The sequence below is a fragment of the Chiloscyllium plagiosum genome, chromosome 16 (assembly GCF_004010195.1).
Source record: "Chiloscyllium plagiosum isolate BGI_BamShark_2017 chromosome 16, ASM401019v2, whole genome shotgun sequence".
NCBI classification, from domain to species: domain Eukaryota; kingdom Metazoa; phylum Chordata; class Chondrichthyes; order Orectolobiformes; family Hemiscylliidae; genus Chiloscyllium; species Chiloscyllium plagiosum.
The window spans coordinates 35,446,016-35,472,593 of NC_057725.1; positions in this window are offsets into that span (position 1 = coordinate 35,446,016).

Below are 26,578 nucleotides of genomic sequence, written 5' to 3' on the forward strand. Positions count from 1 at the left end.
AGTTATGTTCCATTCACCATTAATTCCTCCACTAATGGAAAAATCCAGCAGATGTCACTGCACACCCTGCGGCATAACCTAAAGGCTAAACCAATAATTCTCCAATATACACACATTCCCAAGTCACTACTACCAATGGACCAGAAATCATTTTGGCATCTGTCTTTAAATGCAATACTGCGAAATGAATATTATTGCATTTGAGATAGATCTCTATTGCACTCATTTAAGGGTTATTTCAACAAAGTCCAGAACTAGAAGGCCTAGGTTTGGGGTGGGAGAAGAAAGATTTAAAAGGGATCTGAGGGGCAACTTTTTCATGCAGAGGGTGGTGTGTGTACGGAATGAGCTGCTAGAGGGTACAATTACAACATTTAAAAGGCATCTGATGGGTAGATGAATAGGAAGGGTTGAGAGAGATTGAGCCAAATGTAACAAAATGGGAATAGATTAATTTAGGATATCTGGTCGGTGCAGAAGAGTTAGTCTGTCTCCATATGTAAAACTCCATAACTCTATGATGATTTTTCCACTGTAATCAATTCTATGAAGGCTACATGAACAACATGTCTAAACTTATAATTTGATTGGAATATTGTTACATCAATTGCACAGAATATATCATTTAACCCATCTCTGAAAGCCAGAAAAGGGAAAGAGCTAGTTAGTAAAGAAGTGCTCCAAGTAGACTCCAATACAAATTATACATAGGTTTACTTAAAAATTATATTGAATGCTGTTTCACACAGAAGCATATACAAACTCTGCCAGACTTTAATATAATTTAAACAGAAATGACTTTACAAATTTACAAAAAGCAAATATTCAACTTCTACAGAGACTCAAATTATTCAAATTATACGGAGGCAATTCACAAACCTTACGCAGATCCTGTCCAAGTTTTTCACAGAATTCTGCACAAAAAGAACACAAATTTCAACACAAATTGTGGATAGAATTCAATTACATTGACTCAGCCTGTTACAAGTTTAATGAGGGAGAGATTCGTTTCCACCCTTGAAATGTAGTTACGTGAATTCAATAACCAAATCACGTTTCAAGATTATTACAGAATTCCATCAAAGTGCTGGATTTTTTTTAGCAAGTCGTTAAGCTAGCTGTTGTATTCTAGGTACGGTCTTATTAATACCTTGTACACTTTTAGCAGGATGTCCCTACTTCTTTACATTATTTCCTTTGAAATAAAGGCCAACATTCATTTGTTTTCCCTATTAACAGTTGAACTTGTAAAACCAGCTTTTTGTGATTTACACATGAGAACCCCAGATCCCTCTGTGCTGCACCTTTCTCCATCTAAACAATATTGAACTTCTCTATTCTTCCTAACAATGTGCATACATATACCCTCAAATTTTCGCACATTATATTCCACCTGCCAAGACTTTTCCCATTTGGTTAATCTCTCTGTAACTCACTGTAGACTCTGTGTAATCCTCATCACTTGGCTTCCTATTTATCTTTTTGTCAACAAACTTATCAATAGTACATTCTTGTCACTCATGTAAATCACTGATGTAGATTGTACGTGACCTTAGAATTGATCCCTGTGGCATACCACTAGATATAGGTAGATATCCTGAAAATGTCCTGTTTGTCTTCTATTAGTTAACCAACTCAATCCTCGCTAATATACCATGAGACCTTGTCTTATAAAGAACTGGAGTACCTGAAGGAAATCCAAACATATTACAGTTGCTTATTCCCCATTATTTATCCTGCTTATTATTTCCTCAAATGATTATAATAAATGCGTCAGGCATGAATTCGCCTTCATGAAGTCATGCCTGACACTAATTATATTGTGCATTTCTAAATGCTGTGCCATAACTACAGATATTAGATTTAATAAACTAACTTCTTCCCAATACTCCTTTTTAGATAACTGGCATACTGTTTTTCATCTCCTTCCCTTTTTGAATCAGGGTGTTATTCAGTTTTCCATCTCTCTGGGACTTTTTCAGAATGTAAAGATTCTTGGAAGGTTACTACCAAACATCTATTATTTCTGTAAATATTTCCATTAATAATCTAGGATTCAACCCATCAGGTTAGGTGGCTTTTAATCACATTGGTTTTCCCAGTACGTTTTCTCTCGGGACAGTTGTTATTTTCATTTCCTGTCCCCCTTTAGTCCCTTGAATATTTAGCAATTTTTAAATGCTGTTGATGTCTTCCATCCAGAAGACTAGAGCAAAATATTTATTCAACTCCCCTAGCATTTCCTGATTCCCCAATATTATTTTCCCAGTCTCATCCTTGAAGGGCCCTATGTTGGATCCCTCTCCTCTCACTCCAAGTTCCTCTGCAATCCTGAGGAGGTGATCTTAACACTGACCCTGGGCAAAAACCATGGCCTTTGCGACTGGTGCTTCCAGAGAGCAGTATCTCCCCCTATTTATAGTCCCCTATTATGTGCCAATTTCCTCCATCCACTTAAATCACTCCCTGTCCGACAGGGCTATGGTCAGTTCGCTCATCCTCCCTACAGTATCTTGCAACTGTTGGACAGTTGCAGGAGTCAAGGCACATTAAACACTACCACTGGGTTCCCCAAGTTGCTTCACTCACTGCCAAACCTTTATGTGCCTGATCACAGACCAAATTCGATTGGCTGAATCTGAGGGGCGGGACCATATCCTGGAGCAAAGTGTTCAGATAGCTTTGCTTTACCTGATGAGGTGCACAATGTACATTCAAAACAAATTCCACACAGGTAGCTGCAAAGATAGAAACATGGACATGTAGAAAATAGAAGACATAATAGACAATTCAGCCCATTTGATCCTTCCCCACCACTCAGTATGATCATGACTGAAGATCCACTTCAATATCCCATTCTCACTTTCTCCTCATTTCCATAGATCTCTTTGGAACAACATCTAACTCCTTCTTGAAAATATTTAATGTTTTAGCCTCAAGCACTTTCTGTGGCAGAAAATTTCTTCGGGTCCCACTGTCTGGAGGAAAAAATTTCTTAAAAGGCTTACCCCAGTATCCTTAGATTGTAACCCCTGGTTTGGACTCCCCTTTCATTGAGAATATCCTTGCCAAGAATGAATATGATCAACATCCTTTCTTGGATAAGGAGACCAAAACTGCACCCAATTCTCCAGGAGTGTCTGGCTAAAGCCATGAAAAGGATTCTGTACTTGAATCCTCTCATATGAAGGCCAATGTTCCATTTGCCTTCTTCAGCATGTGCCGCACCTATATGCTTACTTGCAGTGATTGAAAGTAAATAAATATTGCCTCTACTTTGATTTTTAGATTTCTCTGAACAACTGATAAATTAAAACAGATTTCTATCGAAGTTGAAAACAAAGCATGCCCAGATCTCTCTGTGTATTACTCAGAAACATTTTTAAAGGTGATATCCCTTTATTTTCTGTATTGTAGACTCAAACTTGAAAATTTCTACTTTTAAAAACAAAGAATTGCTGAAGGACTATTGCACTGTTTAGAAGCAATCAATTTGATTGTCATTGTAAGCACTGGTTACACAGCTGCTTATTCTAGCAATAGAAGCCTGGTTGCAGATAGACTGGAGCCAAGGGCTGTCAACAAGTAACTGCTTGGTCTGTAGACTAGTGACCAGTTAATGTTGTGGACTAGGCCAGGCCCCCTCAAATGTTTTAAGAAGGTAGCCTAGCCCGCAACTTTTCTCATTGTTTGAGGCAGCGCTAAGATGGATATCCCAGGAGTGATGCAGCTGGTTGAATTACTTGGCTTCAAGTACAGCACAATGTATTTACACACCACTGAATGAAACATGAGCAAAAAAAAAACAGATTTAGATTAACACCTATTTGAAACCCCAACTGATGCAGTGATAGCGTCTATTTTAGGGTCTTTCAAGTTCATTAGCTGCTGTTTTACTGTGTTGGTGGGTTTGTGGGCTACCATGATGCCAAGGGGTCTGAGTAATGACTGCCAGGCAACAAGCAAAACTAATGTCATTTACAAAATACCATGCAAGCACTGTAACAAACGCTACATTGGACAACAGGCAGAAAACTAGCCACCAGGATATATGAACACCAACTAGCCACAAAAAGACATGACCCTCTCTCACTACTTTCCTTCCATACGGATGAGGAAGGACACCACTTCACCTGGTACAACACATCCATCCTAGGACAAGCCAAACAAAGACACACATGAGAATTCCTAGAAGCATGGCATTCCAACCGGAACTCTATCAACAAACATAGAGTTAGACCCCACCTACCATTCCCTGGGAAAAGGAACAGGAAGTGACTTCACCACAGGAAATGACATCACCAACCCAAAGAAACACAAACATATAAATAGAAAGCAGGAATTATCAGCAGCGCTTTGCCTGAGGCCCACTAAAGATGTTACCTAGTAGGGTGACGAAACATCTGGAAACAATCCTTCCAGCTCAGCGAGCAAACCTGCATCCAACGCCATTATTTTCTTAACTGGTGGAGTTACACATTGATGGTTCATGACTATTTACCTGTAGCTAGAGTCCACTTATTTGTAATAAGTAGTGATTCTTGTTAAACACAGAAGCCTGTGTCTAAAATACAGGTTAATTGGAAATTCTGCAAACATTGAAAAATCTTTAACTTTTCTGTTGACTCTAAGAAAAGCAAGAACAAGAAAGGTCTTGATAAGATACATGTGGAAAGGTTCTCCTCTAGTGGGAAAAGCTAGCACTTGGAATTATTATTTCAAAACAAGTGATGCCCATTTGAGACGGACATGAGGAAGGATTTTTTTTGCCACAATACGTTGCAAGTCTTTGGAACCTATTTCCTCAAAAGTGATGTAAGCAGAGTCCTTGAATATTTTTAAGGCAGCGGCAGCTAGATTCTTGATATGTAAGGGAATGAAAAGTTATTGAAAAAGGGCCGGAATATGTTTTAATCAGATCAGCAACCATCTTATGGACTGGAGGAGTGGACCTGAAGGGCCACATGGCTACTTCTGGTGCTTCTAATTCGTATATTTGCACATGCAGAACAACCTCGGTTATCCAAACATCGATTATCCAAATTTCAGATATTCCGAACAAGATCTCAAGTTATCGATGCTTAGTTAAATTGTGTTATCCGAACTTGGTTATCCAAACATTTGATTATCCGAACAAAATGCTCCCCATCCATGTCATGCGGAAAACTGTGGTTGCCCTGCACACAGATTTTATACAAGTTCTTGAAAGACTTCAACAGTAATCTATGCACACTTTTCTACAAAATATACTCCGATGTCTATACAAATTCTACACAAACATCGAGATGATTTCTATGTCAACTTCCGCACTTGTCATTAGACTTTCACTTATCTTTCAGCTTTAAGCATTTGCATGGGGAAAATGCATTCTATACATATTCTGCAAATTTTAAAACATTGTGAATTTCTGCCTGTTCCCGTTTAACAATGTTTCAGAGTGGAAGTGATCAGAAAATATTTTCTGTAAATTTAGAAAGCAAGTGGCTATTTTCTTTAACAAAGTCTAATTCAGTAATCAAAGGGATAAACAGATTCAGATTTGTGCATTATTAGGGTCATAGGCCATGGAAGTTCAAGACCATTTTGGTATTATGGTTTTTCAAAATTCAATTACATTTTTCTTTCAACATAAAATAAGGCTGACACCTTTTCCACTGACTTTCTGGCTCAACAGCATCTAATTTCCAGAGTTTTCTTCAGTGATGTGTCTCTTCCTACGATCTCTTTGACCTCTACCATGCTACTTTTCACACCTGAAAGGAAATTAGAAGGTTAAGTTGGCAAGGCCATCCCTTCATGAACATGTATTCATTACCTGTTATTTCTACACAAATTTCAAACCATGATCTTACTTTTAACAAGATTCCCCATAAATTTGTCCGGGACATCAAGCTCACTGAACTGTTCTTCCTTGGATCACAGTCGCTACCTTATTTAAAAATAGAAAGAACATCTGCCTTTCCCAAATCCCCAGGCATCTCTCCAGTATTCAGTGATATCTCAGAAATTTGTGCTAGAGTTCCTGCAATTTTCTCCCCTTATTCCTTAAGAATCATCAGATGCATTTTATCCAGCCCTTGAGATTTACTCACCTTCTGTTTGCACAGCTGTTTGGCAACCATGCTGGCAGCACTGTAAATAGTCTTACAACTTATTCCTGTAAACCACCTAGTTCTCTATCAAATTCAAATAAGTCACTGTCTCCTCCATGATAACAAGTTCATTTTTCAGTTGTTCTACCCCCATCTGAGTCCACCATTGCTCATCTTGCTGATTTTGACCAAACATCCTTCTATGATTAAACTTTACTTCTCCTGTCCTATTAAATTCAAAACTCTTTCTTATTCTGATTCACTGGGTTTTTTTACATTCTGAGGTTGCCTTTCAGCAGTGAATCTGCCTTAATTATGAAACATTTTCTTTCCCTCTTTAGATGTTTCTTCGTGATCCTATTAACCCAGGCAGCTACCTATTGTTTGCATGACTAGACATTGGCTCATTATGTTCAGAATTCCTCTAAAGGAACTCAGTAGCCCACCACTCCCCACCTAGATTCAGTTCTGACAAGATTTCTCAAATACTTAGTATATTATCGGCAATTGAGCACTCAGTCTCACCCACCTTTGTGTCAGAGGTTTGATCATCTCTGTGACTCAGAATGAAAATCCAAGATGGTGAGTTGAAGGTGGAGGGCATTGAACACTGAATGACGCTCATTTGTGGGTGTGGGAATATAAAATGAAATCACCCTGCATCCAAACTAGTGTGCCACACATGCTGTGCTGTCTGCTTTCTCAATGTGGACCCTGTGCCATGAAGGCCAGCACTAAATGTGTTGCTGGCTGGTTACCATTTCAGCAGGGAACCCAGGTTAATGCAAGGCCAACCTTACATTTCTTAAAGCCAGCCTGCACCTCTTAAAGTGGAAGCGTAGTTCGGTTACAGCAGACAGGAAGGGTTTCTGCTTGTGTTTCTTATGCAGAAGAATAAGGATCAAACGAGAGAAATGATCCTCAGGTTCATCAAGGCAGTGTCGAGGGCCTGAATAATGGTATTAAAAGGATCATATTTCCTCAGGGGTGAAGTGAACCCTTCATATTCATAAATGAATATTGAAGGACATGGGAGCAGATAGCAACAGAGACTAGTTCAAGGACTGATGCCTTAAAATCCAGCAGCAATGCCATAAATGTTCAATTACCTCACAAAAGTGGTCGTGGTTAGTGGAAGCAATTTAAAATGTCCCTTCCTACCCTTCGTACTTTCAACCTCATGCAATGTTTAACTTATCATCTTTCTTCCATTCTCCCATCTTCAATCCCTGTAAATCAGAACTGACGGCGAAAGTGAGGACTGCAGATGCTGGAGATTAGAGTCGAGAGTGTGTGCTGGAAAAGCACAGTTAGTCAGGCAGCATCCAATGAGCAGGAAAATTGATGTTTTGAGCAAAAGCTCTTCAGAACTGATGTTTAGCTTACATATGCTTCACCTCACATTCACAGAGACCTGGGTTCAATTCCCAGCTCAGGCAACTGTCTGTGTGGAGTTTGCACGTTCTCCCTTGTCTGCGTGGGTTTCCTCAGGGTGCTCTGTTTTCCTCCCACAGTCCAAAAGAGTGCAGATTAGATGAATTGGCCATGCTAAATTGTCTGTAGTGTTAGGTGAAGGGGTAAACATAGGGGAATGGGTCTGGGTAGGTTGCTCTTCGGAGGGTCAGTGTGGACTTGTTGGGCCAAAGGGCCTGTTTCCACACTGAGTAATCTAATCATAACTTCCTTGTACTTTCAGTCCTTTTTCAGCTGACAGGCACATCACCCAGGTATTTTGAGGCACACTCACAGGCATTCTTTTCACTTTCTTGCAGCTAACATAAAAGCACAGCAATGAACTAGCAGTTTATCTTCTAATACTTTTGAAGTATGCAATGTGAGGATCATGGATTGGGTAAATAGCCATAGTCTTTACCCCAGGCTAGGGGAATCCAAAACAAGAGCGCATAAGCTTAAGTTGAGGGGAGAAAGATTCAAAAGGGATCTAACGGGGCAACCTTTTCACAAAGAGTGCATGTACAGATGAACTGCTAGAAGAAGTTGTGGAGGCAAGTACAATTATAACATTTGTTTTGACTATCTCCAACCCTCATTGATGAATTCATCCTGGATGATTGTACATTCTTTGCATAATGAAGCTTTTCAAATCCCTCAGTTTGTCGTGCGGTGTGATGTACAACTGAAGATGCTGTGACCATGGAGAACTCATTTTCCTCACCCAGACTCTCCTCTTGCTTTATGCTTTTAGATTCTGAAGAACTGCCAACTGGTGAGCGAATGCAGACTGATGATGCTGAGAAAAAGACAGACCAAGCATCTCATGAATAAATATTGGAACTTCGAATCACAACGTCATTGAGTCATAAAGTTGTAAAACACAGAAACAGACCCTTTGGTCAAACTTGTCCATGCCAACCAGATATCTTAAATTAATTTAGTCCTATTTCACAGCATTTGGCCCATATCCTTCTAAACTTTTGCTATTCATGTACCCCTCCAGAGGCCTTTTAAATGTTATAATTGTACTTGCCTCAACGTGATCTAACGTATCTAAACAGTTGATGCAGAACTTTGTCGAAAGCCTTGCTGAAGTCCACATAGACAACATCCACCATTTTGCCTTCATCAATTTTCATTGTCACTTCTTCAAAAAAACTCAATCAAGTTAGTGAGACATGATCTCCCATACACAAAGCCATGTTGACTATCTCTAATCAGACCTTGCCTTAGCAAATACATGCAAATCCTGTCCTCAAAATCCCATCCAACAACTTACCCAACATTGATGTCAGGCTCAGCAGTCTATAGTTCCCTGCTTTTTCTCTCCACCTTTCTTAAATAATGCCACCATATTAACCACCCTCCAGTCTTCCACCAACTCACTTGTAGCTAATAATGATGCAAGTATCTCAGCTGGGGGCCCAGCAATCACTTACCTAGCTTCCCACAAAGTTCTAAGACACACCTGATCAGTTCCTGTGGATTTATCCACCGTTACACTGTTTTAAGTTGTCCAACACCTTCTTCTGTAATATGGACATTTTTCAAGATATCAATGTTTATTTCCCCACATTTTCTAGCTGCCATATCCTTCTCCACAGTAAATACTAACTTGAAATACTCATTTAGTATCGCATTGCATATTAAGGTGAAGCAATGGCCTAGTGGTATTATTGCTAGACTGTTAATTCAGAGACCCAGGTAATGTTCTGGGGACCTGGGTTTGAATCCCAGCATGGCAGATGGTATAATTTAAACTCAGTAAAATCTGGAAGTAAAAGTCTAATGATGACCGTGAACCCATTGTCAATTGTTAGAAAAAAAAATCTGGTTCACTAATATACTTTAGAGAAGGAATCTGCCATCCTTACCCATTCTACTTACATGTGTTTCTTGACCCACAGCAATGTGGTTGACTCTTAGCTGCTCTCTGGGCAATTAAGCAAAGGCAATAAATGCTGGCTTGGCCAGTGATGTCCTCGTCTTGTGAATGATCTTTTAAAAATGCCCATCTCCTGCAGTTCCACATAAAGGTGGCTTTGTTGATTTTTTAAGGCGTGAGAGCATGGTGCTGGAAAAACCCAGCAGGTCAGGCAGCATCCAAGGAGCAATAGAGTCAACGTTTTGAGCAAGAGCCCTTCATCAGGAAGGGCTGATTTCTGATGAAGGGCTCTTGCCCAAAATGTCATTTCTCCTGCTCCTCAGATGCTGCCTGACCTGCTGTGCTTTTCCAGCACCACAGTCTCAACTCTGACCTCCAGCATCTGCAGTCCTCACTTTCTCCTAGTTGACTTTTAAGGGGACCTATTTGTTCCCTAATTACTCTTTTGCCCTTTATGTATTTGTCGAATCTTTTGATATGGCACTCATAGCTCACACACTTGTATTGCCTATTCTTTAGACAGTAGTATAAGAGGTGGAATCATCATGTGCAGAGTCACTAATATCAGTGGGCGGCAGCAAGGCATGGAGTGGTGGAAGGAATAACACTCGCAGATGCCCAGATGGAAATATCATTAATAGGTTCTGTTCTAAAGGACGCAGAGCAGAACTTTAATAATGAGACTGACAAGAAAAAGCTATTGATAATGCCAACAAAATGTTTATCTATACTAGGAAATAAATAAAATAGAAATAGGGAGATTGTTTCCACTGGCAGTTGAAACTAGAACGAGGGGCATATCCTCAAAATAAGAGAAATAGATTTCGGACTAAGTTGAGGAAAAACTTGTTCTCCCAAAAGGCTGTGAATGTATGGAATGCCCTAGAATTGAAGCATTCAAGCTACCTCGTTGGATGTTTTTAAGGCCAAGATGGATAGATTTTTCAACAGTAAAGGAATTAAGGGCAATGGTGAGCAGGTGGTAAGTGGACCTGAGTCCACAAAAAGACCAGCCATGATCTCATTGAAGGGTGGAGCAGGCTTGAGGAGCCAGGTGGCCTACTCCTGCTCCTAGTTCTTATGTTCTGATGTATGGTGCATGGCAGAACCTCCACAGAGCATGGAAGAATCCAGCTCCAACTTGGCATATAGTTTAACACAGAATTTGGAGCCCATTCTTTATAGCCTGGAAATGTGGAGAAACTGCATGACAGCACTTGCAGGGCCAATTATTATGCAGGAAATTCAAGTTTCAGCTTTCATTGCAACACAGGCACAAGTCATCCAACATCTGAGTGCTGCAGGAGACGTTCAGGTTGAGTTGTGATTGTTGCCATTCAAAATGGCAACAGCTTGGTCCTATGCACTCGCAGACCAGCTGCAAGTACAAGTGCTCAAAGCAGCCTGCAGTGTGTCACAGCACTCCAGCATTTCAATAGGATTGCTGATGGGGATTGGCAGTAGCTCTGTGGAGCATAAACCTGCTGTCCTTTCTCGGGATAGCTGCACTTATGCTCTCTTTTCAATGCTCTTGCTGTTGTCTCTCAGCCAGCCAGCCTTAACTGCTGCATATCAAACCAAAGTGGTGCAGTCCAAGGATGAGACTGCAAAATCTAGAGCTATCTTTGGTTTTCCTGAAGGCCATCAGCTTCTCCACCTGATGTTAACTTAGGTAACACTGAAGAGGAGCATGAGGCTGGGCAATGACATCAGAAAGACATGTTCTGAGGGAAAGTACAAAAGTGAATATTTGAATACTGTATCATTGCAAATATTGTCAAATGAAGTTGTTACAAAATGGTTCAATATATAAATCAACCATCTGATCAGTCAGAGTGGTTGTGTGATGACATGATCTGGTCAGTTGAGGAGCATATGGACAACATGCTTGTGTCAGCATTTACTCACATGCCAGTGTGAATATGTGAATGATGTGCCTGTACGAGAGCCAGTCCCAGCTTTGGCAGCCACGCAGGCTACAGTGGAAGCAGCCAGAAATGTAGCAGTCACTGCTCAGAGGTCCTTCAACTTCTGTCATGTCAACTGAGTTGAATTTGTTGGCTTCTATGTTGAACTTACACATGTAAAATTACTCGATTTTGCATTTACCTTCAGAAGCTGCAGGTTAACTTAATGGTTATTAAATAGATATGCATTGAGCGTCGTGTTTAACATTACTATAGATAGGAGTAAATCTGTCCTAAATTTTATCAAAGTTTGAGTTATAATATATAGCATCAGTATACTTTAGCTACCTTGGAACAACATAATATTGGCCAATATCAGCATTTTCAACAAAGATAAATACAATGGTAAAAGGGACAATAAAACTAAAGAAAAGGAATTATATTCTTAAATATTATTGTATTAATTCTTAGCCTGTTCATATTAAATTCTTCCAACTACTATTCTAATTGAAAATTTAATTCATTTGTTCTCATGTGATTATATTATACAGCATAATTTCCATGTTTAAGAATCAGTCAGTGCCCAAAAGGTTAATGACATTTGTAAATAATTCAACTATGTACATTTTTAATTGCTTAATTCTGTACCTCTACCTGATACACCTGTCAGTGATTTGCAGCAGAATTCATCCTTGGATCTACCAATAACATTTTAATAATGTGTAATAAGATGTTGAGTGTATGTTAAACAGTCTTAACTTAGCATTTATCTGAAACAACAGCATCTAAAACAAGACCTCCATTTATACCAAAATATAATATGTAGAAATAATATTTGTAAAGTTTCTTTTTGATTCCTAGAGATGGATAGAACATAAATATGATAGCTAAACTAATAGAGATGCTGCATAACAACTATCAGACTTTGGTGAAATTCAAGTCAAGTTTAATCCTATCTACATTAATGCTAAATATGATACTTTATGCACTTCTAATTAACAACCCTCAGGATAACCTGCATCTTCTGAATGCAAATGCAAAATTTTCCACTTGTTCTAATTGCCAGCAATAGGAACACCAATCTGAACAGATAGCTGATCAAAAGGGTGACTTTATATTAAAGAGATTTACTTACTCAACATGAATTGATCCATTTCATTAAAATGAATGTATATTAGCAATTCTTAAAAAGGGCAAGTGCTGAAAATTCTGGCAGACATGGGTTAGCTTTTATTGCAACAAGGTTAGAGTGAAACAGTGAGGCAGCCTTGCTGTAATTATACAGAGCTCTGGTGAGACTACACCTGAAGTACTGCTCCTGATTTGGCTTCTCTACCTAAAGAAGTGTATACTTGACTTAGCAGGGGTGCAATGATGGCTCACTAGATTGATTCTTGGGATGAAAGTGTTATTCTATCAGGAAAGGTTATGTGGAAAGGGCTTATATTCCCTGGAGTTCAGAAAAATGAATGCTGATTTCATTGAAATATATATATTTCTCAGGGAGCTTGAATGTTTAGATGCTAAGAGCTGTTACCCCTGGGTGGAGAGTCTAGGACTAGGGATCATATTCTTAAGATTACAGGTCTGAGATGAAGAGAAATTTATCCACTCAGAGGTTTGTGAATCTTTGGAGGTTTCTAGTCAAGTGACAAACATGAAAGAAGCGGTTGATTTTTTTTTTTACAAGCTTTATACCATTTGCTAGTAGTACAACATTTTGCTTGATGTGCATAAGCAATACCAGAGTGGAAATGTTGTCTTTTGGCTAAGTCTGAGTTATTTTGAGTTTTTTGAAGGGCTTTTTGCCACAAAGCTGAGCAAGATTTCTCACTGTATCTTATCAAACACATCTCATTAACTATCTATCCTGCTCTTTGCCATCCGTCATGCCTGAACACACACTGCTCTGGGAAATAACACACCACTCAGTGGATAGTCATTGAAAGACCAGCAGCCCTTGCACTCCAGCCATCTTTGAAAGGCCACTGTGCACCCAGACAAGTGTTGGCAATCTGGAATTACCCCTCACTAGCAACATAATGGTATGGCAGACACAAAACCAAACTGTTCATGATACAGTCAACAAGGCTGACTCTCTGTAACATATATATCTTCATTCTCTCACTCTCCTTGCCATTTAAGGACTGCATCTCAAACTTGACCTGTGCTTACTGTAGCCCATGTGAACAACTCTCTAAGTCAGCACTAGCCTGTTCCCAGTGCCCAATACAGGCTCGCGGTTTGTCATTTTCCGGTCTCGGAACATCACATCCAGGCAAGTAATTGGACAAACATGATCTTTTATTTACAGGGAATAGAAACAAAACCAGCAGAAGCTGAAGTCTACAATGCAAAGAAAATGTTGGCCTGATAATAGATAATTATTTTATATTCCGCTATTGTCTGCGACACCCATTCTTATCCACTGGAATTGGGCATCAATCAGCTCTGGCCTAGCTTGTATTCCCTGACATATTAAGCTCTGACATGGACAAAGACAGTTTCCTTTTCTCAATGTCCTTATCTCCTCTGCTCCCATGACCCTGTTCCTCAGCAGCCAGCACATTGATTTATTGCCTGCTCCGATAGGGCAGAACACAGCATCCAAGATGATGCAGCACATTGTGTCCGAGCAATGTTGGAGAGCACCACAAGACCAGTCCAAACTGCCTGCTCCAACCCAGCCCTGGTCACAGTATGGGCAGCATTCTGTTTGTATCCCTGATCAATCAGAGGTTGTGCAATAGTGTCATGAGCCATGATTGTAGGAGGTAGCCCTTGCTCCCACCAGTAACCAGCCTTGGGGCACCTGGACCCTCAAATAAACCAGGTACATGAGACTGCTCCAGGCTGTTGCATCACAGCAGCTGTCATAGAAGCAGATACATACCTTCAGGAAGTGGTGACGGTGATCACAGATTGAGCAAATGGAACTCCTTCCTGTTGATGAATCCCACAGCATGTGATAGAGCCCTCTCAGTGCCATGTGTGTACATTTGATAGCATCCTACACCAGGAGAAGCCAGCATCATTTTGAAATCCCACTGCCTGGGCTACAGCACTGACATCATCATGGGGAAACAAAATGAACCAGTGTGATCTTGTACAGATTACATTAGTCACTGTCCTGATGTATCTTGGGTGTATGGCTGAGAGATCCCACACATATCTCTCGTCATTCTCCGAAAGGAGCCAGTCACATAGCTGTTCAAGGTGGCTTTCACCTTCACAGCCACTGGCCTCCCACTCCTGCAGCCCTCAGGTCCCACTCTAACATCTGACAAATTTCTGTGACCATGTCCTGGGACAGAGGAGATCAGCTCTGTGCTTGGTTCATCCCCAGAAAATGGTATTGGACTGAAAATGCTGGGTATCCTCCAGGTCCAATGAATCCTGAAGGGCTCTGCAACAGCAGTCTCTCTCTGAGCTGGGTGTTCTTCATTCTCCAAGCCAGCTGCTCTGCTGTTGCTGCCGCTGTTCCTGGATTTGCTGTCAGCTCTGGTCCACCTTTGCCTTCTTCGGAAGGCAGCAACAATGACCAACTTCCCACCAGCTGCTTTTGCCCATCAACATGACACTGCCTCTGCCCACCCAGGGTGTTATCCTTGGCACTTTCTAGTTGCATTTCACATCTAGAGAACAGAAAGTGAAGACAGGGACAGCAGCTCACAAGGGGTACCGCCAGCACTGGGTCCCACTTGATTACTGAGTTTCTCCTCAGAGTCTTATGTTCCTCTTTGCTGCGCACTACACCAACAGTCTATTTGCAGCCCATTTACACTGTTGCACATACCCCATATATACCTTGTGTGTCTCCCTTCAGCATCTTTGTCCCAATCTTTACAAATACATCTGCTTTTCCTCTTACCCCAACCTTGACTTCCCCAATCTTTTTCCTCCTGAGCAATCTATGAATGGACTCCTAGAAGCATATTCATCCCAATATCAAAACCATAGTCTTGTGAACATAGGAAAGGGAAACTGGCTATTCCTATATATTCTGACAACTTTTAATGTATTTTCCCTCATCCTTCACAGCTCTAATGAGAGATCCCACCCATAGGCGTCTTGAGCTCTTGGGTGTTTTTTACCCTCTTCGCCCAAAAGAACAAGAAGGAAAACTAATGTGGTGACTAAGGAAGGCATGGGGAGGAGAGAATCCTTCAAGAAGTATCCAGAAAGATCCCATCATTGGCATATTTTATCAGTCACAGTATTCCCTGTGATGTTGACCTGGCACATTCTCCCACAGCATTTCTCAACATCATGAACCTTATGTCCACCCAAAGCCTGGCATGTTGCATGCAGCAATACCAAACTCCAAATAATGATATCTTACTCACCTTGGCCAAGTGCAGAAGCCACTAGAACACTTTCTGCACTGCACCCATGTTTGCTGATAGTCAGCTGAGCTGAGCTGACTTCCTCAGCAGTCAGGATCCAGGCATTCCATTAATGACTGATGGCAGCTTTACAACCTACCAGGAGGAGAATGTCTTTGGACTTGAACACCTCACTCAGCAGAATCTCCAGATCACAGGAATTGCAACAGTTCAGCAACACACATACATTTGGAACAAGAGTAGACCATTCAACCCTTTGAGCCTTCTCTGCCACTCAATGAGATTGTGGCTGATCTGATTATAAACTTAACTCTACATTCCTACATTCCCCAATAGTCTTTTATGAAGGGGATCAACCACCACATTCTCCAGGAGGAACAGAGTAGCAAACTGCTGTTAATGAAGTACTGGTCCCCTTAGAATTCACTTTTACAATTCATCACGAAAATATCATTCCTTTACCTCACCCATGTTACATTGTGTATGTAGGTGAGGTACCAGAATGTAATAAATTCTGGTGGTCTTCTACTCTAGTCAAAACAGGAAAACTACAGAAAAGGAAATAAAATGAACACTGCAAAAAGACCTAGCCTTGGGTGTAGAAGCAGCAAGATAAAGATTGATGATGATTTCAAATTTGGGAAAATAGTGATCATGATGGATATTTACAAGCTTCAGATGACATTGACAGAATGGGCTGAAGTATAACAGATGGAATCCAATATGGAGAAGTGCAACTTGATGCAGTTTGGAAGCACCAACATGAAAAGGCAGTGTTCCATAAATGGCACAATTTTGGAAACTGTAAATGAGTAAAACGACCTTACAGAAAGTCTTAACAGTGTTGGGCAAACTGATGAGGTGATTAAAAAAAGCATATGGGTTTGTAAATAGATAAATAGAACATGAAAACACACAGATCATCTTGGAACTTTAAAAGTCATTGCTTAAGCCTTTATTGGATAATCTCTGGATCACAATTCAAGAAAGATGTAAAGGTTTTAGAAAGGGATGCTGAGGAAATTTACCATAGAAATCAGGGACACCAGTTATTAGAAGTTGGAAAAGGTGTAACTTATCACAGGGAAAGTTAAGAGATTTTAGAGGTTTTCAAGGTGATGAAAAGATTTGATTGAGTAAATAAAGCCAAATTATTCTCTCTCATGAGTAGATCGCTAGCCAAAAATGTAAGATTTTAAATTTTTAGCAAATAATCTAGTGGGGAGATAAAGATTTTCTTTTTTATACAGAGAGTTGTCAGGATATCGATAATTCTGTCTGAAAGTTTGATATAAACAATGTTAAAAGGGAATTGGATAAGTGTCTGAAATTGGAAATTTACAGGGTTAAGAACAAAAAGCGGGAATGTGAGACTAAGCACAACTGCTTTTTCAAAAAGAGAGTACAGATAGAATGGACCAAATAGCCTCTGCCTGTGCTGTAAGGTTATAGGATTCTTAATAACTTGCAAAAACATTCAAACATGTACCTTTTTCGCAAACCTTGGACTATAACAAGAACTTTAATGAAAGACCAGTTGGCAGAGTAATGTTTAAAATTCACATCACAATAACTTCTAATCACTACAATAAACTGGTTTACTGCTGAAAGGTTAATGAAGCTTATTGGAGTGCCTACTTTGTCTACATAAGTTGACTCTTCCACCACTCAAACAAGCACAACTCATTAAACTAACTTCCACACAAATACAATCTGAATCAAGCATGATTAAAATTCAAGTCAGTGGTTTTATGTTAATGATAAGCTATACTTAACATTAACTTCCTAAAAGGATGGCACAGTAGGGGAACAATGTGAGTGTTCAGCCTTGAGAGAGCACTTGTTAATTATTAACTGTGAACAGTGCAGTGATGCAGTGGGAGATCATATGAAGTATCTACACATACCAGGGGAGGAAAAAAAAGTTTCCTCATCAGATAAAATTATAGTGCATTTTAAATTATTGCCTTGAGATTCTTGATGAGAATGAACCCAAACAAATGGAAAAATATCAGCATAAGAAAGGTAGAGGACACCAACAATCTTCACTGGGCCAGAGTTGTAAATCGAGGAGAGGAAAAACGAAATGCCCAGTTACTGAGAATTACCCGAAGAACTGCTGTTGCTACCTGCTGCAACATGGATAGAGAAAAGAAAGCACTTGAGAGATTCTTAGACAAGGTGAAGACAACTACAGGCTACCTACAGGAAGAGCTGCGCAATGAAAGGAGTTCTGATGAAAAACAGTAGGAAGTCAGTTTTGATTCTATATATTCTATCTAGTCCAATTTAGATTTTTGTGCAAAAATGTCATTTGCTGTCATTTATCCACTATTGTGCCTTGTCTGTGTTTTGCCTTTTGTTCTGCACAAAAACTTGACCCTCAAATCAGTCTTCTCAATCAATTACGGAATGTTGGAATAACTGCTTGTATTGCTTGCTTATGCAGCATCACCAAATTAAACAGCTTAAATTCAAACAATTGCCAGAAACAAGGAGCATTTAATCATGAATGAGATTTTTATTCCTAAATGGGATTTCTTTCTATGGCTTCATGCTTTCGCCAAAAATGATTTTATTTTTAAAAAAGCCAACAGCATTAAATAATTTGTATACAGCTGCTTTAGAACTGTGTCCACACTAACAAAAAGACATTCTATTTTGTGGTGCTAACCTGCAGCTCTACTTTTAACTGAAGATCTCCTCAGTTTTGACATTCTCCTACCCAACCCATTTACATGGCTTTTTGTTTTACCTTTGTTCAACCATTCTTATTCGTAATCAACTTCAATTCTCCATTTGTTCCTTATGAAACATTTTGACATTTTTTGCCAACACAGAAGTGCACTGTTTGTATTAATGAAGTTGATGTTCTGATGTTCATAACATAATTTAAACTCTTCATCCTTTCTGTGAAGACCTTGAAGATTTTTGTCCTAAAGCTGCAATGCTTTGGTAGCACTGTTATGATTAGCCTTCAAATGAACATCACTAAAACAGAAATAAACCGTTTTATCAACAGCTATTGTTCATGTTTCGTCATAGTTTTATGATATTAACTGTTGTTTTTCCTTGAGTGCTCAAATAATCACTTACATTTCAAATATCATTGGTCAGCTAATGCCAAAGAATGAATAATATTTAGTAAATAACGAGTAAATAACAGCATATGGTTTAGAATGAAATCAAACAAGTCGATTAATTTTTAATTTGAACCAGTTTTTGAATGAAGGAAATCAACAAATACATCTATCAGTTCACCATATGACAAGATGTTAAAAAAAAACTTTACGTTCATTAAATCTGACAAGCTTTCATATCCTTAGCAATAATGGAGAGGAAAGATAATTGGAGGCCTGGCATGTTCGAGCTTCATTCACTTCTTTTATCCTCATAATTTCTGTCATTTTCACTATTAGTCAGATTCAGCAGAGCTGTGTAAATACATATTAATAATCTAATTGATAAGGGAAAAGTAGAAAGTCAAAACCAATCAACATGTTGAAGTTAAAATGTCTACTTGTTGTTTCAGTACAACTCCAGAGGTGAATTGAAAATAAAAATCTTGTGATGCAGGTTGAAGATCTGGAACAAACAACTGCATGTAAGTCACACAGAGAAGGGATGACCAATGTCTAACAATTCAAAATACTGCAATGGTTAATACCGAAGAGTCCCATAAGTGCCAGCCACTATCATAATGTCATATGGACTTGTCGGCAATACAGCTTAGGATCTCCAAAAGGGTGAAAACTAACATCTGGGCTTTCTCAAAGTTTCTGTAATAATGTGTATCCTCTCAATGTAATCTGCGATTTGTTGCTACAATACAATAAACTGCATCTTATTATCTACATCAGACTCATACAGTTAGACCAGGAAGTGTGTTTTATCTTCCACACTAGATCAAATGATCCCTGTAGTTTCCCACACTGAAAGAGGATGTTGACAGCAACCTTCATCATGAGCAGAGGCTCATACAGTATAGTATCAAAGAATCCCTACAGTGTGGAAGCAGGCCATTCAGTTCATCATGTACACACCAACCTTCTAAACAGTATCCCACCCATCATACCCTCCTACCCTATCCCTGTAACCCCACATTTCCCATTGATAACCAGTAGCCTGCATAACCCTGCAAACTATGGGCAATTTGGCATGGCCAATGTACCAACCTGCACAAGTTTAAACTGGAGCAACTGATGGAAGCCCACACAGACACGGGAAGAATGTACAAACTGCACATGACAGTTGCCAGAGGCTGGAATCCAACCTGGGACCTTGGCACTGTGAGGCAGCAGTACTAACCAATGAGCAACGGTACTGCTCCAAAGTGAGATGGCATACTATACAACACAGTCTTCCTGTCCATAGCTTGAGGGGAACCAATATCTTGGCAATGTGCATAACACACAGTTTGCAAGTTTGACTTCCAATGTGAATTCGCTGATCACAGCTGGCTGTACTTGGCTATGCCACTCCTGATTGCTTTTCAACAATACCTGCTGCAATGCGTCTGGATGAGGACATCAAAAAATTTGGTTGCGTTGTCCTGTATACTTGAATCAGCTGTGAGAGCCATGATTGGTGCTTACACATGAATAAAGATAACCTGAGCAAGGAACCAAGTGCAGCTCTTGCTTTTGGAACCAAGCAAGGTATTTAAAAAGAGGCATCTTCAGGAGTGATGGAGGAGGGAAGGAAGCAAAAGGGAGAAAATTGAAAATTTATCTGAAAAAAGTAGCTAATCATGCAAACGTGATTTTTCTTAAGAAAATGAGATCAAAAGAAATAATTTAACAGAGTAGATTAGCTGACTGTGTTTCATTCATGTAAAAGAGTCAGTGTTTAATTAGCTTTTAAAGACCTGTGCTTTTGTATTATTTATAAGTAAGCCCTAATCAGCTGAACACAGGAATTGTGATACCACCTGCCATCAAACAGGTTAATGATAACATTAAATCCTTTTTAAATTTTTAATAGAGTGTTTTTGTTCAGTCATCAGTCTTTTAATGATGTCTATAAATTAACATTGGACAATATATTAAATATATTTTCAATTACATCTGGCCACGTTTATGCTTTAATCATAGTACTTTATGATCAGTATATGCTTAAATATTAGAACTGAGCCAATGAATCTTAGCCGAGAAAATATTAATTTGTATAAATATTTCTGCAGCACTTTAACATCAAGCTGCCAAAGTACCTCACATAGAACATATGAATGTCAGAGAAATACAATAGCTTGAAATTAGATTATTGGGACTTTTAAAAAGTATCTTGTATAAAGGGTTGTTCATATCGGTAATTTGACCTTTATGTTTAACTCTTGGCACCCATTGTCCACATCAAATTTTCACAGGGGATTGGCAGCATTGGATGATGTAAGGTTATATTTGCACTGGCCTAAGTACAATCAAAAAGTCCACCTTCAGAAAACCCTCCCATTAAACTGGCAGGAACATTTCAATTATCACCATCATTGATGCAGACTGATGAGCCCACTATTTGCATCTTCACATGCTTTTTAGATTTTATGGAGCATTAGTGTTGCTCCTGCTGTTCTGAGGAATGGAACATTCTATTGGGAATTCTTTGTTTTAAAAGTTCAGGAATCTCCCAAAACAATCATGAGGATTCCCACCCACAATAGTGTTTCATCTCACAGAACAGCAAGAGTGAAAAGCAAAGTTTAGAGGTGGAATGACAGCAGGGCTGAGGGAGGAAAGTGCTAAGATAAACCAAAGTAGGCAGGATAGTGCCAATATTACCTATTAATGCCAATATCAATTGCACGGAGGGATACAAAGGTCTTCTAAGGTTAAAAATCTAAACAACTCAAATATCCTAAGAAATGTAATCCTCCAGAGCCATTTTCGTGTCTGTGTCTGTGTGTGTCAGGATTTTGGTAAGCCAGGAATGAAATTCTTCTGTCTATCCATTAACATAACTTTGTGATTGTACTAGTCAACATTAAGGAGCCAATGTGATAGAATCATAGAGATATACAACAGAGAAACAAACCCTTTGGTCCAAACCGTCCATGCCGACCAGATATCCTCGCCTAATCTAGTCCCATTTGCCAGCACTTGGCTCCTATCCCTCTAAACCCATCCAGATGTCTTAAGTGTAATTATACCAGCCTCCACCACTTCCTCTGCCAGCTCATTCCATACATGCACCACTCCCTGTGTGAAAAAGTTGCCTCTTAGGTCCATTTTAAATCTTTTCCCTCTCACCATAAACTTATGCCCTCTAGTTCTGGACTCCCTCCACCTCAGGGAAAAGACTTTGTCCATTTATCCTATCCATGCCCCTCATGATTTTATAAACCTCTATAAGGTCACCCCTCAGCCTCCGGCACTCCAGAGAAAACAGCTACAACCTATTAATCTTCTCCTTGTAGCTCATACCCTCCAATCTTGGCAACATCCTTGTAAATCATTTCAAGTTTCACAACATCTTTCTGATAGAAGGGAGACTAGAATTGCACACAATATTCCAAATGTGATCGAACCAATATCCTGCACAACCGTAACATGACCTCCCAACTCCGATACTCAATACTCTGTCCAATGAAGGAAAGCATACCAAACTCCTTCACTATCCTATCTCCCTGTGGCTTCACTTTCAAGGAACTAAGAACCTGCACTCCAAAGTGTCTTTGTTCAGCAACACTCCCCAGGACCTTACAATTAAGTGTATAAGTCCTGCTCTGATTTGCCTTTCCAAAATGCAGTACCTCACATTTATCTAATTAAACTCCATCTGCCACTTCTCCCTCACATTTATCTAATTAAACTCCATCTGCCACTTCTCAGCCCATTAGCCCATCTGATCAAGATCCCATTGTACTTTGAGGTAACCTTCTTTACTGTCCACTACCCTTCCAATTTTGGTGTCATCTGCAAATTTGCTAACTATACCACCTATATTCACATCCAAATCATTTATATAAATGATGAAAAGCAATGGAGCCAGCACTGGTCCTTCTGGCAGTCCACAGGCCTCCAGTCTGAAAAGCAACCCTCCACCACCACTCTCTGTCTTCTACGTTCAAGCCAGTTCTATATCCAAATGGCTAGTTCTCTCTGTATTCCATGAGATCTAACCTTGCTAACCAATCTACATGGAGAACCTTGTCAAACGCCTTACTAAGTCCATATAGATCACATCTACCACTCTGCCCCCATCAGTTCTCTTTGTTACTTCTTCAAAAAACTCAATCAAGATTTCCCACGCACAAAGCCATGTTGGCTATCCCTAAGCTATCCTTGTCTTTCCAAATGCATGTAAATCCTGTCCCTCAGATCCCCTCACCAAGGCTCACTAGTTTATAGTTCTCTGGCTTTTCCTGGCCACCGTTCTTAAATAGTGGCACCAGATTAGCCAACCTCCAATCTTCCAACACCTCAGCTGTGAAAATCAATGAGGGGCCCAGCAATCACTTCCCTACCTTACCACTAAGTTCTAGGGTACACCTGATCAGGTCCTGTGATTTATCCACTTTTATGTTTTTCACAGCACCGAGCACCTCTTCCTCAGTAATATGGCAATTTTTCAAGATGTCACTATCTATTTTCCCACATTCTATATCTTCCATATCCTTCTCCACAGTAAACACTGATGCAAAATACTTGTTTAGTACCTTCCCCCATCTCCTGCGGTTCCATACATAGGCTGTTTCGCTGATCTTTGAGGGACCCTGTTCTATCCCTAGTTACCCTTTTGTCCTTAATATATTTATAAAATCCTTTGGACTTTTCTTAATTCATATTAATAATTTCTATTTGCCAAAGCTATCTCATGTACCCATTTTTCCCTCCTGATTTCTCTCTTAAATATACTCCTATCATCTTTATAATCTAAGGTTTCACTCAATCTCTGCTCTCTATACCTGACATATGCCTTTCTTTTACTTAACCAAAACCTTAATTTCTTTACTTATTCAGCATTACCTGCACGGTGGTTTAGTGGTTAGCACTGCTGTCTCATAGCACCAGGGTTGCAGGTTCAGTTCTCGCCTTTTGCGACTGTGTGTGGAGTTTGCACATTCTCCCTATATCTGGTTGGGTTTCCTCTGGGTGCTACGGTTTTCTCCCACAGTCCAAAGATGTGCAGGTTAGGTGAATTGGCCATACTAAATTGCCCAGAGTGTTAGGTGCATTAGTCAAAGAGAAATGGGTCCAGGTGGGTTACTCTTCAGAGGGTCGGTATGGACTGGCTGGGCCAAAGGATCTATTTCCACACTGTAGGGAATTGAATCTACACCTACCAGCTTTGCCTTTCACCCTAACAGGAATATACTGTCTCCAGATTCCTATTATCTCATTCCTGAAGGCTTCTCATTCTCCAGCTATCCCTTTACTTGCGAACATCTGCCCTCAATCAACTTTTGAAAGTTCTTGCTGAATATTGTTCAAGTTGGCCTTCCTCCAATTTAGAACTTCAACTTTTAGATCTGGTCTATCTTTTTCCATCACTATTTTAAAACTAATAGAATTATGGTCGCTGGCCCCAAAGTCCTCCCCCACTGACACCTCAGTCACCTGCCCTGCCTTATTTCCCCAGAGTAAATCAAGTTTTTCAGCTTCTTCAATGTCTTAATTAAAGTGTAATAGCTGAATTGCAAAACACGTGACCACCCAGGTTGGGGTTTATATTCTGTGTTACAATAATCACATACTACACGGTAACTTGTCCTTCTCCCTTATTCCATACACCCAATCCTGTGAAACACCTAATCAATGTTGGGCAATCCTATGGACATCCCCAAGTTCCCATGATCTCATGGTGTTTAACAGATATTGTAATCTCCTGGCCTTGGGATCTTTCTATGGATCCTATTGATTCACATTCCACAGTTATTGGTTTTCTCCTTAAGATCTGTCCCAGACTTGCTTGTCTCTGAGGACCACCTGAGTTCTGTTATTCATTGTGTTTCATGTGCTATCTCTGTCAAATTCTGTTATTCCTCTTATATTTTCTATGTATATATATATATAGACAGTTGGTTTTAACTAACTACTATAAGATTCATATTAATAATTTCTGTTGTAAAGTGTAAAGTTATACAACTGTTTCTACCGTTAGTACTTTGTAACTAATAAGCTGTGAACAATCTATTTTGTTCATATGTGCCAGGCATCTTTTTAAGAAATAAGGAAAATATTTCCCGAGACTAGTAGAAAGTGAGGACTGCAGATGCTGGAGATCAGAGTCGAGAATGGGATGCTGGAAAAGCATAGCAGGTCAGGCAGCGTCTGAGGAGCGGGAGAATCAACGTTTCGGCCCACCTGATGGGCTTATACTCGAAATGTCAATTCTCCTGCTCCTCAGACGCTGCCTGAACTGCTGTGTTTTTCCAGCACCACATTTCCTGAGACTAGTTAACTTTCACATCAACGTTTAAATATTATTCCTCTAATGCTTCTATTATATTTTGATTCTATGTATATCTATAATTATGTTGAAATCTATCTTTATAATTATCTGAAGAATCTTTAACTGGAATCTGTTTCTTAATATTGTAAATAACTTCAAAGAAACAACTGATTACTGTAAAATAACTTTAGCTGTTGTTTCCAGGGCTGCTTAATGAGTTAGGCTGACTGACTCATCGGTTGAGATTTACACCCATTGTTCAAACTGGTGCTGTTCACCTAATGAGACAACATTCTTTCATTAATGAGGCTTGAATCAGTCACTTGTCCATCCTTCGGCATCCTATTATCAAACTGTCCCGAATGGTTGCTTGAAGGGCCTCCAGTTTACCTTGGAGTAGCCCTGTTCAAAGGTACCATTATGTTTCACTTAAATGCTGGAGTAGGTGGTTTAATTCTACTTAAGCCTTGTTAGCCATTTTGTGTCTTTCAAACATGGCCCTGCCCTTACAGAGACCCATCTACATTTTCATCCAAATCATTTATATTTATTACAAGTAATAGAAGTCCCAGCATTGATTCCTGCTTAATGCCACTTATCACAGACTCCCAGTCAGAAAAACACCCCTCCACAACTATTCTCTATTGTCTATGACCAAACCAATTTTTTATTCAACTTGCCAACTCATCATTGATCCCATGTGACTTAATCTTCTGCACCAGCCTACCATGAAGGAATTTGTCAAATGCTTTAGTAATATCCATGTAGACAACTTCCACTGCTCTACCCACATCAATCACCATCGCGGTCAGGGCATTGAGTATAAAAGATGGCAAATCATGTTGAACTGTATAAAGCTTTCGTAAGACCACACTTAGAGTACTGTGTGCAGTTCTGGTTGCCATACAATAGGAAGAATGTGGAGGCTTTGGAGAGAGTGCAAGAGGTCTACTAGGATAAAAAAGAACAAAGAACTGTGGATAGAACATAGAAGAATACAGCGCAGTACAGGCCCTTTGGCCCTTGATGTTGCGCCGATCCAAGCCCACCTAACCTACACTAGCCCACTATCCTCCATATGCCTATCCAATGCCCGCGTAAATGCCCATAAAGAGGGAGAGTCCACCACTGCTACTGGCAGGGCATTCCATGAACTCACGACTCGCTGAGTAAAGAACCTACCCCTAACATCTGTCCTATACCTACCACCCCTTAATTTAAAGCTATGCCCCCTCGTAATAGCTGACTCCATACATGCAAAAAGGTTCTCACGGTCAACCCTATCTAAACCCCTAAACATCTTGTACACCTCTATCAAGTCACCCCTAAACCTTCTTTACTCCAATGAAAACAGTCCCAAGTGCCTCAGCCTTTCCTCATACGATCTTCCTACCATACCAGGAAACATTCTGGTAAGAGGGCCTGTGCCCGAAACGTCGAATCTCCTGTTCCCTGGATGCTGCCTGACCTGCTGTGCTGTTCCAGCAATAAAGTTTCAACTTTGAT